The following is a 12,835-nucleotide window of genomic DNA, read 5'->3' as shown; positions in this document are numbered from 1 at the left end:
ACTGGCACATTCCAAGTTCCAGGACTACGTGCTGAGGGACGCACTAAAGCTTGGGGCAACTGCCACAAAGGAGCAATGGGGAAGGGTCGCTGTCTAAGATCTTTCTGGCACAGTGCACCGAGGGACTGGGAATTGTATAGACCCCTCGGGCTGTACAGCTCAAAATGAATGCCTGCAAATGATTGTAATATTCATTTATTGTATTGATGCACCTCGTGATACACGTTGTAAAAGTTGAACCTGATTGTACCTTTGCGATGGTGATTTTGAAATGGTTTGGTATGTTCTTCCAGATATTTTATGAATAAAGTATATTTTTCCAAAAAAAAACACCTTGCCCATGTTGCTGGAGGTGAGAATGGAGGAGCCAGAAACTGTCTGTCGTGGACACCGTGGGTTATCTTTGCACTGCAGAATGCTCCTGGAATAGCGATCAGCTTTGGCAAAAGAGAGCTAGGCCAGACAGTGCGTTAAGTGGTCCAGTTAGTTCTCATCCACATGCACCCACTGCCTGACACAGGTAATCGTAGAATAGATTGTCTTCCTCCGGGCTTGTGGTGTGGATTGTCATCTATCAAGGATGCACAGTTTAAAATCACAATCGGAAAAGATGGAAAATTAAGTGCGGCACCTACGAATTTTCCTGTCATCGCTTCTGGTGGATGAGGCTCCACGCTGGAACCACAGAAGTGGAGAATGTATCCTTTTTTTTTGCAGTTTTTAAACGATCTATATATTTCCACTCTTTGTGCGGCAATTCGTTAAAATTGCCTAAATGTTGTCCAAATTGGCAAGATTTTCCTTTTCCAATTTGGTAGCATTTATTCGCATCATCCTCAGATGTATAAGGAAATACAACACTCAGGCTGTTGCAAAGACTAAACATGGTTTTCTTTATTAAATATTATTTTCAAAATTAAAACTGATAGAGTTACTGTGCTGAGTTGTTGATTGTTCTATTTATGGGAGAACAGTGCCATCTCCTGGTAGAAACAACATCTTTTTTCCCCCCCCTTGCACCATCTGTGGAGAGAAACAGAGGTCAGAATTGTCCCAGATTTGCACTAAGTGCAATAGCGGGCAGGTAGACCGATGTTTTACCTGCCGGCCGCAATGGTGGCTTTTCACGCCGCATCATCCCAAACCCGCCGCATTAATTATGCGTTCCCGGGAGGCATACCGCTTCCATGGCGGGCAGGCTTTCATTCACCTGCCACACCATCACCTCACTGCTTCAACACACCAGGCACCACATTTAAAGTACAGCCACGCTCAGTGCTTTCAGCCCAGGACAGACAGCAGTAAAGAAGACATGGTCCCCAAAGGCAACAAGAATGCAGACCTCGAGCACCTTTTGGATGCCATGGTAGCCCGCTGTGATGTCCTCTGCCCTCGATCTGGCCGCAGGAGGGGCAGTAACATTACCACTCTGGCTTGGTAGGCGATAGCAGTGGTGATCAGCGCCAATGCTGCACAGAAGAGGTTGGCCATCCAATGCAGATAGAGGATGAATGATCTCATCTGTGCAGCCAGGGTATGACAACCATCTCATCACTTTAAACTCATACACTCAAGTCCATCATACATTCACTGGCATCTCGCTCACTGCCAGCTCAAAGGGCATCACCACCCACTCTAACACATATGCCCTCATATGTCATCTGGCCTCATCTCCTCTGGAGACTACCTCCTCAGCCCTCACCACCTTGAGGCCACGTGCACAGATCAACTTGTGCCCCCGCACACACTCTGGGATACCCTCCTTCCTCAGTACAGCTTTCATTCTGCAGCCTCTTTCCTTGCCTGAGGCCACTTCTCCTCCTTCCCCAAGCAAGCCCTAGCTCTGCAGCAATTGAAAAGCCACCCACATATGGCTGATCTGGTAGGGAGAGACCTACCCGTGAGCCCCCTAAAAGTGATGTGCTGCTGTCTGCAAAGTCTGGCGCTGATGACTGCGAGTGCTGACCGTAGCAACGTAGGCAAACAAACCTCGAAGTCTTGAACAAATTGCAGCCTGTCAAGTGCACGCCTTATATAAAAGCAAAATACTGCAGATGCTGGAAATCTGAAACCAAAACAGAAAATGCTGGAAAAACTCAGCAGGTCGAACAGCATCTGTGGAGAGAAAGAAACAGAGTCAACGTTTCGAGCCCTTATGATTCTTCTTCAGAGCTCTGAGTCTGGCGAACTGGCCTTAGAATGACATGTTGATGTATCACAATGAGGTTCCTGGTGTTCGCTGGCAGAGAAAGCGGCCCATTGCAAACTGGTTTCACAACGCCATGAAACCGATTTTTGACCTGCTCACCACATTGTCCACTCACCCCCACCGAACACGCCAAACGCCAGCGGGTGCAGAAAACCCCGGCCAGAGTTAAAGTTTCAAGTCGAAGACGACTTCTTTGGAACCCTTCTTCAATCATATTCAACTCAAAATGCCCACAGAAGCTGCCAGACCTGCTGATCATTTCCAGCACTTTCTGTTTTTCTGCTTTTATTTCAGATATCCAGCATCCGCAGTATTTTGCTTTTATCATTTTTTTTCTCCTTTTCTGAACTCATGGAGGAGGCGAGGAATGTTAGAGCTGGGGAGTGAATCGTGAATCAGCATTTTAAAAATCTCCCAGGTCTGGTAGAGCACAGCCAGATACAGGGTAAAGGTTATTCTATTCTGTCCCAACAATAGTCCACTTCTTCTGTTCCCCGGATGGTCGTACCCCAGGGGTACCCGGGAAGATGTGCTAGACGACCCCTTGGATGTCTCCAGCCAAGGGCCACATGGGAATTGCCTGGGAAGTTTCAACTTCTGTTGGATAATTAGCCTGCATCTGGAGCTCTCCAACACTCTGATTCAAAGTTGGAGATTTCGGATTGTTCTGACTCTCTTAGCGGAATAGTTACCCAGGAAAAGTTAGAAGGATTAAAACCAGTTCTAACTCCTGGATAACTATTGTACTGACACCACCACCCTAATTCCCTCCTGACCACCCTCCCATTGCCCCAACTACCCCCAATTCCCCGACTACCCTTCGACCACCTGCTACCCACCCACCCCCGACTACACCACCCTGACCACCCAAATAACCCGCTACCCCTGACCTCAACCACCCTCCCCACCCTAACCACTCACCCACTTACCTTACACACTTACCTTCTCCCCTAGTTTGTCGAAGTGGCTGGGACCTTTAAACACACCAGTTTAAGGCAGCTCGTGCTGTAAACGGGGGAACCGTTTCTTCGCTTCCCTCGACGATCCTGCATTGCACTGAAGGGACTCCCACAGAGCCTATGCTCCACATTTCCCAGCAGGCCTGGGTCAGGAGACCGGATGAGAAATGTGCAGCTCCAGACTGATGTGTCACGGCTCATAGGGGTTAGTGTGCTGTAATATTAAGCCCCACTGTCCCCCGAGCCATGACAGATGAGAAGAGTTTGACCAAACCACCAGATTGCACCAATTCTAATTTAGGTTAACAGAATATGAACACCAGGTTTGTAAACTTAATAAGTAAATAACTGTTTATTGAACAAATTGTCTTTACCCAGCGACAAAAGAAAGAAATATGAACTGCTAATTTCTAACACTATAACTTAAACTCTACCCCTTCTTAAATCTCTATACATACAACATACAAGACACATAAGACACACAAAACATGGATTTTAAGGGTGGGATAAAACAGATCAATAGCACCAATTCCGGAGTACAGGATTCAATGGGTTGATTTTGATCGATATTTTCCAAATTCCTTTCAGTTCTTGTTAATGATACGAGGTGGTCTTCCAGCACTTTCAGTATTTAGTTCACTGGTTGAGAACTTGCTTTTCAATGTCTCTAACAGTGGTTTTCCCCTTTTCCTTTTTACAGGTGTTTCCTCAGAGAGAGAGAGCAAGTTATAGAGATATGAGGAGGAGAGATTTTCTCTTTGCAGGCCAGGAGCTTTCTGCCATTCTGCTCTTCACACAAAACCTGGTCACCTTGTCAGGAGCCAATTAAAATGCTGTTGCCAGGCAGCTCCCTTGGTCCAGAACTCCTTTCTGGCACCATCCTATCTTTCACGGCACACTTTGTTTCAGGGCTGCAACATTGTATATATCGCTCATCCTGCTCCAGTAGATGTGTCTTTCAGTCTGCAGCCATTGTAATTCTAATCTACAGTCCAACAGAAAATAAAAAGATATATTCTTTACAACAGTCCAATAGAAATAAAAAGACATGTTCCGTACCTGTCTCCACCCTTAAAAGAGATGAAACACCACTTCAAAAATGCATTCCATCACAGGTATGTGACACATGGTCAACAAACCACAAGACTTACATCCATTCATTCTTCGTCCACTTATATAATCTTATACAATCTTCAGCATTTCTGACTCTTTTAACTTATTTTAGTATTTTACGCCCAGGACAATGCATCGCAACCACATCAATGCATCGCAGCAATGTGAACAAGCTTTACATTGAATGGCTGAAACAATAGACTCCAGCTAAACAGTCTCGCATTTTAAGTTTTAAACTTTTTGATAAACGCCAGCGGATTATGGGGGTCAGTGTAGATTAGTGTTCCTTCGTTATCGTGTCAGACATAAACTTCAAATTGTTGAAGAGACAACAACACTGCTAGAGTTTCTTTTTCTACTGTAGAGCACTTCCTCTGATATTGATTTAGTTTCCTGGAAAAGTATCCCCCCCCCACCCCCCCCCAACCCTGTCCCCCCAAGCTTCTCTATCCCTAATATATCAGCTCTGTAATAGGACTGCACCTACCCCCAAGTCACTAGCATCAATGGCCATTTTAAAAGGTTTGGTAAAGTCAGGGTCGGCCAACACTGGTTCATTTATTAAGATTGCTTTCAGCTTTTCAAAGGCTGCTTGGCATTCTGCTAACCATACCACTTTTGCCTGTTTTATTAACAAATTGATGAGAGATACAACTATTGTGCTGAAGTTAGACACAAACTTCCTATGAAACCCACACATTCCCAAAAATTTCAGGATTTCTCTTTCAGTTTTAGGAATGGGAAATTCTATTAGAGCGTTCGCTTTTGCTGTTCTTGGCAACACTTGCCCTCGTCTAACAATGTGACCTATGTAAGTTACCCTTGCCTTTGCAAATTCACTTTTGGCTAGATTTATGACTAAGCCAGCCAACTTCAGTTGCTTAAATAGGTCCTCTAATTGCTTTACATGTTTTTCCCATCTGATACTATATATTATGACATTGTCTAAATAAACCACACAGTTACGTACTTCAGCTACAGCTTGATTCATAAGTCTCAGGAATGTAGCTGGGACATTTTTAAACCCAAATTGAATGACTCAACATTAATACAACCCACTTGGTGTAACAAAGGCGGATATTTCTTTAGCCCTTGATGTTAATGGTACTTGTCAGTACTTGTTCAATAGATCAATTTTAGAAAGAAATGAGGCACTGTCAACCCCATCGATGTAATCCTCTAATCGAGGAATTGGGTAGGAATCTGTTCTTGTTACTACACTCATTTTCCTGAAGCCTGTACAAAATCTAGTGGATCCATCTGGCTTAGGAACCAATGCTACAGGTGAATGTCAGCCACTTTGGCTAGGCTCAATCAATTGAATCTCCAACATATATTGGATCTCTGTTTCCAACTGAGCTTGTTTTACTGGGTTCAACCGATAATAATGTTGTTTTATCGGTACCGAGTCTCCTACGTCCACATCATGTCTAGCTAACGTAGTGTATCCAGGTGTATCCCAACAAATTCCCTTATACTTCCCAAGTAACCTTATTAGATCTTCCCATGGTCCTTCCTCTAAATATGAGAACACAGTGTCTAATTGTCCCAGTATTGTCACATTGGCTTGGCAAATTGTAGGAGGTTCGCTTTGGGCACTGTCTACTTCTCCTTCTACCTTGTCCTTACTGTCTCTGTCATCCTCCACTACTCCTATCACCTGGCACACTTGCTGTGTCTTATCATCCTCTCTGCAAGTTGCTTCAACATGTTTATGTGACATAACTGTTTCTTCTTCCTATGCTCAGGAGTATCTATCAGATAAGTCACTTTACTAACTCTCCTAACTATCTTGTAGGGGCAACTGAATTTTGCTTTTGGGGATTCAGCTGCAAAGGTAATAATATCAATACTTCATCTCCTGATTGGAACTTTCCAGTTGCAGCAGGTTAGTCTGCCCGTTCTTTCATTTTGGCTTGGGAAATTGTTAAGTGCTCTCATGCTACTTTACATGCACCCGTGAGTCTTTCTAGAAACATGGACGCGTAATCCAACATGGAGGATTCATCTTTCTACTTTAGGAACTTTTCCTTAATCAATTTTAATGAACCTCTTATTTCATTACCATAGATCAATTAAAATGGACTAAACCCGGTACAGTCACTGGGAGAATCTCTGGTAGCAAACAGTAAGAAATCTAATCCCTTGTCCCAATCCTTTGGGTATTCATGGCAATAGGTCTTAATCATGGCTTTGAGAGTCTGATGATATCTCTCTATATTTCCCTGTGTCTGTGAGTGATAAGCAGTAGACTTTAGTTGTTTGATACCCAAATTGCTGATTATGTGCTGAAAAATCTTAGACATGAAGTTAGAACCTTGGTCAGATTGTATTTCAATTGGTAGGCCATAACAAGTGAAAAACTGAATTAACTTTTCCATTACCATCTTAGCTGTAATTGTCCTTAAAGGAATAGCTTCTGGAAATCAGGTTGTTTTATCCATGATTGTAAGGATATAATGATGTCCTGCTTTTGTTTTGGGTAATGGTCCGACACAATCTACTAATACTCGACTGAATGGTTCTTCAAAAACTGGTATGGGTGTTAAAGATGCTGGTTTGATTACATGTTGAGGTTTACCTACCACCTGACATGTATGATACATTTTGCAAAATTGCACTACATCCTTAAGAAGTCTTGGCCAGGTAAAATGCCTGTTTATCGATGCTTGGGTTTTCCATATTCCTACATGTCCTGCCAGAGGGATTTCATGTGCTACTTGCAGTATCTCCTTATGGTATTTGGGCAGTACAACTATCTGGTGAACAACCGTCCATTCCTCATCCATAGGTCTGTGAGGGTGTCTCCACTTCCTCATCAGAACTCTGTTTTTAAGGTAATAACACTCTGGAAATCCTTCAGCCTCAGCTTCAGTGTGAGCTGACTGTGTTAACTTGTTTAACTTTGCTTTCCGAGCCTCAATTAATGAAGACCTGCCAAACACTTCCTTTGAATTATCCTCATCCTTAAAGTTTCGGCTACTCTATCATCTGCTCGTGGTATTACTTTGATCTCTGGTGATGGACTTTGTTGAGCCTGGTCTCTGGTCACCACACACGATGGAAAAATACCAGGAACTTGTTCTGGTAACTGTTCTGTCTCTTTAGCCTCTCTCAGACTTTCCGTAATTATGGACAAAGCTATAACCTTCACTCATGCCAAATCATCCCCCAGGGGTAAATCAACTCCATCCACTGGTAATTTCTTAACCACTCCTACAACCACCGATCCAGACAACAAATCACTTTCCAATTGCACTTTGTGCAATGGAACCAGGATATACTCTCTACTTATCCTGTTTACCAATACTTTAGCTTTCATTGAACTCTCTAGAGGGAAAACTAGGTCCTTCTCCAGCAAAAGAGTTTGAGTAGCTCCTGTGTCCCTTAATATATTTATGGGTTTAGCTGCATCATTTGATGAAAAAGGGATTATCTTTCCTTTAGACAAATATCCTTTATATCTCTCATCTACCTTAGTCACTTCACCTGCTTTCACAGCAGTGTTTACCTCCAGACCCTTATTTGTAGCTAAAGCTACAATTTTATCCTTGGCATTTTCTTTTTGAGTACCATTTTGGGACTCACGCTTACGAATTCCAATAAATCCAATGGGCTTCCCTTGCAACTTCCAGCATTCTGAACGAATGTGTCCCACTTTATTACAATGGAAATACTTAGACCTTTGAGTTTTACCTCCACCCTCAGTACCTTCCTTCCTGATCTGGGTGGGAGAACTCAAGGTATTCCCAGCTATCCATTCTTTACCCTGGCTAATTGCCTTTCTTTCGCTCTCCCACATTCTATCCTTTTCAAATTTATGGGATGATAGGAAAAAGGTTTGGTTTTATGGATCAGCTCATAATCATCAGCCATTACTATTGCCTGTCTAGCAGTTGCAACTCTTTGGTCTTCAACACGGGTTCTTATTACAAAAGGTAGGGTTTTTTAAAATTTCTCCAAGAGAATGGTCTCTCTGAGAACTTCATAGGTAGTTTCAACTCCTAACACTCATATCCACCTGTCAAAACTACTTTGCTTAATCCTTTCAAATTCAATGTAAGTTTGCCCAGGCAAACTTAAATTTCAATTTCAAAACTTTTGTCTGTAGGCTTCAGGGACCAACTCATATACACTCAAAATGGCCTTTTTCACCACATCATAATTCCTAGAAACCTCCTCTGACAGTGAAGCATAACTATCCTGCGCTCAATTTACTCTGCATGGGCAATGTCCAGTTTTCCTTGGGTCAGTTCATCTGTTTAGCTATCCTCTCAAATGAAATAAAGAATGCTTCAATATCCCTTTCCTCAAATTTCAGAAGAGCCTGCACAAATTTAAACATCTCCCCACTGGGTTCTGATCTGGGAATAAGTCCTGCCTCACCCACTGCTGTCACTTTTTTAACTGCCAGCATTCTAAGCTGGAATTCTCTATCTCTTTTTTCTCTTTCCTCCTTTTCTAACCTCACCACTTCTAATTCCCTTTCTTGTTTTCTTTCTCTCCCCTGCCTTTCTGCCTGTTCCCTTTGAAATGATCTTTCTTTTTCTGCTACTTCTGGTTCCAATTTTTTCAACTGCAACTGGATTTGAGCCCATTCCAATGAACCATCCCTTGGAGAACTTGGTCTCTTGGGTTTTCCTTCCAATTTCAAATGCTGCGCCAGTTCTTCGATTATCTCTGCCTCCCTAGCTTTAACAGGCAATTCTCTTCTTAATTTACTTGCCAGTTCGATTAACTTGGTTTTTGGCATCCCTTGTAAAATTGTCAGGGACATCTCTTCCACTTGCAGGAAAGCTCCGGCAGTTTCTAGTGCCATCTTATTTTTGATAGTACAAAACAGCTTTTAGCTTTTATTACTTACTAAATCTACACCCAATTCATTGTAGTCTTTTGTTCCAAAATATCTGGACCCAAACCCCCAAACCCCCAAACTGGCTCACTGGGGATAGTACACTGTAATATCAGCCCCACTGCTCCCTGAGTTGCGACAAATGTGAAAAGTTTGACCAAAACAAACAGGTTATCCCAATTCTACCTAACTTTAATTTAGGTTAACAGAATACGAGCACCAGGTTTGTAAACGTAATAAGTAAATAACTGTTTATTGAACAAATTGTTTTTAACTAATGGCAAAAGAAAGAAATATGAACTGCTAATTTCTAACACTATAACTTAAACTCTAACCCTTCTTAAATCTCTATACACAAACACGCAAGTCACATAAGACACACAAAACATGGATTTTAAGGTGGGATAAAACAGTACAATAGAGTACAGATGAGATTCACAAGAATGATTCCCGGGATAAAGCACTGCAGCAATGAGGATAAATTGGAGAGGTTTGGACTGTTTTCCTTGGAGAAAAGAAGGCTGAGAGGAGACTTGATAGAGATCTTCAAAATCCGGAAGGGAATGGGCAGGGTAAATAGTGAGAAACTGTTGCCACTCAATAGAGCATCAAGAATTAGAGGGCACAGATTCAAACTAATTGTCAAAAGGAGTGAATGTGATGTGAGGAAATTTCTTTTCACCCAGAGGGTTGTCGGAGTGTGGAATGAACTACCTGAGAGAGTGCTGGAGGCAGGTTCAATTGAGGTATTTGAAAGGGATTTGGATTGCTACCTGAAAATAAATAATGTGCAAGGTTATGGGGATAAAGCAGGGGGAGTGGGACTAGTTGGAATGCTCTTTCAGACTTGATGGGCTGAATGGCCTCCATCTACACTGTAAAGATTCTGTGAACTTTGATTTTGCCCATTTCGCACCTAAATTTAACATAATTTCAAATAAAGTCAATTGGATAATTTGCCAGCCTCAGCCTGGCACAACTGGCAGCATTTTAAGACTTGTCCCTGAATCAGAAGGTTGTGGGTTCAAGTCCCACCATGGATTTGATCACAAAATATAGGTTGGCAAATCAGGATTAGCTGCATTGTCAGGGTTGTTGTGTTTTGGAAGCGATGACATGCAACAGCTTTGTCTACCTGTTTAGGTGGACAATATTTGTCAAAAGCCTCTGAGTTCTCCTGGTGCCCTGCCCAATTTTTCTCACTCAACCAACACTCAGCAAAAAGGACGATCTGGTCACCTATTCATGTACACAATGTTTGGGGGATTGTATCGTGTGAAAACTGGTGGATGAATTTGCCTACACAATAACTCCGACTGCTCTTCAAAAAGTGACCAAAGTGATTTCTTTTAATATTATGAAGCAAAATAAAAATTAGTCCAAGCCAATTGCTGCTCTGAATGTTTGGAATATCAGGAGAAGTTAGGTAGAATTGGGATAACCTGGTTGTTTTGGTCAAACTTTTCACATTTGTCGCGACTCAGGGAGCAGTGGGGCTGATATTACAGTGTACTATCCCCAGTCAGCCATGGCAAAGTTTGGGGGTTTGGGTCCAGATATTTTGGAACAAAAGACTACAATGATTTGGGTGTACATTTAGTAAGTAATAAAAGCTAAATCTGAAGAAGTAAGAAATAACTTTTCTTTAACCAAAAGTGTAAATATAATTGGTGAAAAAATTATCAGGAATTGCATCGAGATCAACAGTATAAACATGCTCAAGAGATAATTACATGTCATTTTAGAGTGATTTAAAAAAAATTTGTTCATGGGAACTGGACGTCACTGGCTAGACCAGCATTTATTGCCCATTCCTAATTGCCCTTGAGAAGGTGGTGGTGAGCCACCTTCTTGAACCACTACAGTCCATGTGGTGTACATACACCCACACTGCTGTTAGGGAGGGAGTTCCAAGATTTTGACTCAGCGACAGTGAAGGAAAGGCGATATATTTCCAAATCAGATTGGTAAATGGCTTGGGGGGGTGGTTCTTACAGGCAGTGGTTTTCCCATGCTTTGGCTGCCTTTATTGAAGGAGCCGTGGTGAGTTGCTACATTGCACCTTGTAGATGGTACACACTGCTGCTACTGTGCCCTGGCGGTGAAGGGAGTGAACATTGAAGGTGGTGGATGGAGTGGCAATCAAATGGGCTGCTTAATCCTAGATGGTGTCAAGCTTCTTAAGTGTTGTTGGAGCTACATTCATTCATCACACTCCTAACTTGTGCCTACGACATAGTATATAAGGTATGGTTCAGTGAGCATAAATAGTCTGTAGGACAGCACTCCCAATTTTAGCACATGTTAGTAAGAAGGACTTTTCAGGGTCAGCAGGGCTGGGTTTGCCATTGTCATTTCTGGTGCCTTGGTCAAGGCTGGGTGGCCCATCTGGTTTCATTCCTACAACTGTGTGGCTTGCTGTGGGTCTGGAGTCACATGTAGGCTAGACCAGGTAAGGATGGCAGATTTTCTTCCCTGAAAGTTATTCATGAACCAGATTTATTAATTGAATTTAAATTGCACCAGTAATTTGAATCCATGTCAGCAGAGCATTATCCTGACCCTCCAGATTACTAGCCTGGTGAGATTCCCACTACACTGCCATTTCCCTGGTGAGAATGGATTAAAGGGCATGAATAAAGACAGAAAAGGCTTCAGCTATCAAAAATGGACAGGCTTATTTGCCCTCTTAATTTTATCCAATATCTTAAATATTGTATGTTCTTAACTCCACCAGACAGTCTGAAGCGGGGACTGCATTCGTTGCTCCCAATGTGGTCTCCTCTACATTGGAGAGACCAAACGTAAACTGGGCGACCGCTTTGCAGAACACCTGCGGTCTGTCCGCAAGAATGACCCAAACCTCCCTGTCGCTTGCCATTTTAACACTCCACCCTGCTCTCTTGCCCACATGTCTGTCCTTGGCTTGCTGCATTGTTCCAGTGAAGCCCAACGCAAACTGGAGGAACAACACCTCATCTTCCGACTAGGGACTTTACAGCCTTCCGGACTGAATATTGAATTCAACAACTTTAGGTCGTGAGTCCCCTCCCCCATCCCCACCCCCTTTCTGTTTCCCCCTTCTTTTTTTTTTCCCAATAAATTATAAAGATTTTCCTTTTCCCACCTATTTCCATTATATATATAAAAAAAACCCACTAGAGCTATACCTTGAGTGCCCTACCATCCATTCTTAATTAGCACATTCGTTTAGATAATATCACCAACTTTAACTTTAACACCTATGTGTTCTATTGTACTATTGTTGTTGACATCTTTTGATGATCTGCTTCTATCACTGCTTGTTTGTCCCTACAACCACACCCCACCCCCCTCCACCTCTCTGTCTCTCTATCTCTCCGCCCCCCACACACACACCTTAAACCAGCTTATATTTCAGCTCTTTCCTGGACTCGAACTCAAGTTCTGTCGAAGGGTCATGAGGACTCGAAACGTCAACTCTTTTCTTCTCCGCCGATGCTGCCAGACCTGCTGAGTTTTTCCAGGTAATTCTGTTTTTGTTTTGGACTGCCTTTTTAAATTTGCGTTGTGGGCCCTTTAAGAGAATTCTACGCCGTGATAAAGCGCATGCGTCGGGTTCGGACCCAGCCTTTAGTGCGCATGCGCCAGAATTGGGTCTCAGCCTTCATTGCGCAGGCGTCGAGTTGGGTCCTTGCTTAGTGTGCGTGGTCCGGCTCCTCC

The 12,835-nt window shown here is 42.8% G+C and overlaps 1 protein-coding gene across 1 annotated transcript in view; it reads left to right on the top strand.

Annotated features, from left to right (window-relative positions):
* Positions 1–12,768: 12,768 nt before the first annotated feature.
* Positions 12,769–12,835, top strand: part of lto1 (LTO1 maturation factor of ABCE1) — a 104,382-nt gene continuing 104,315 nt past the window's right edge. The window contains exon 1 of the mRNA XM_041197755.1: positions 12,769–12,835. This exon is cut by the window's right edge and continues 74 nt beyond it. The gene's annotated coding sequence lies outside the window, so the exon portion shown is untranslated.

Source organism: Carcharodon carcharias, chromosome 10 (assembly GCF_017639515.1).
Source record: "Carcharodon carcharias isolate sCarCar2 chromosome 10, sCarCar2.pri, whole genome shotgun sequence".
NCBI classification, from domain to species: domain Eukaryota; kingdom Metazoa; phylum Chordata; class Chondrichthyes; order Lamniformes; family Lamnidae; genus Carcharodon; species Carcharodon carcharias.
Note: the sequence above shows the minus strand (reverse complement) of the source record. Positions and strands in the feature narration are given on the sequence as shown.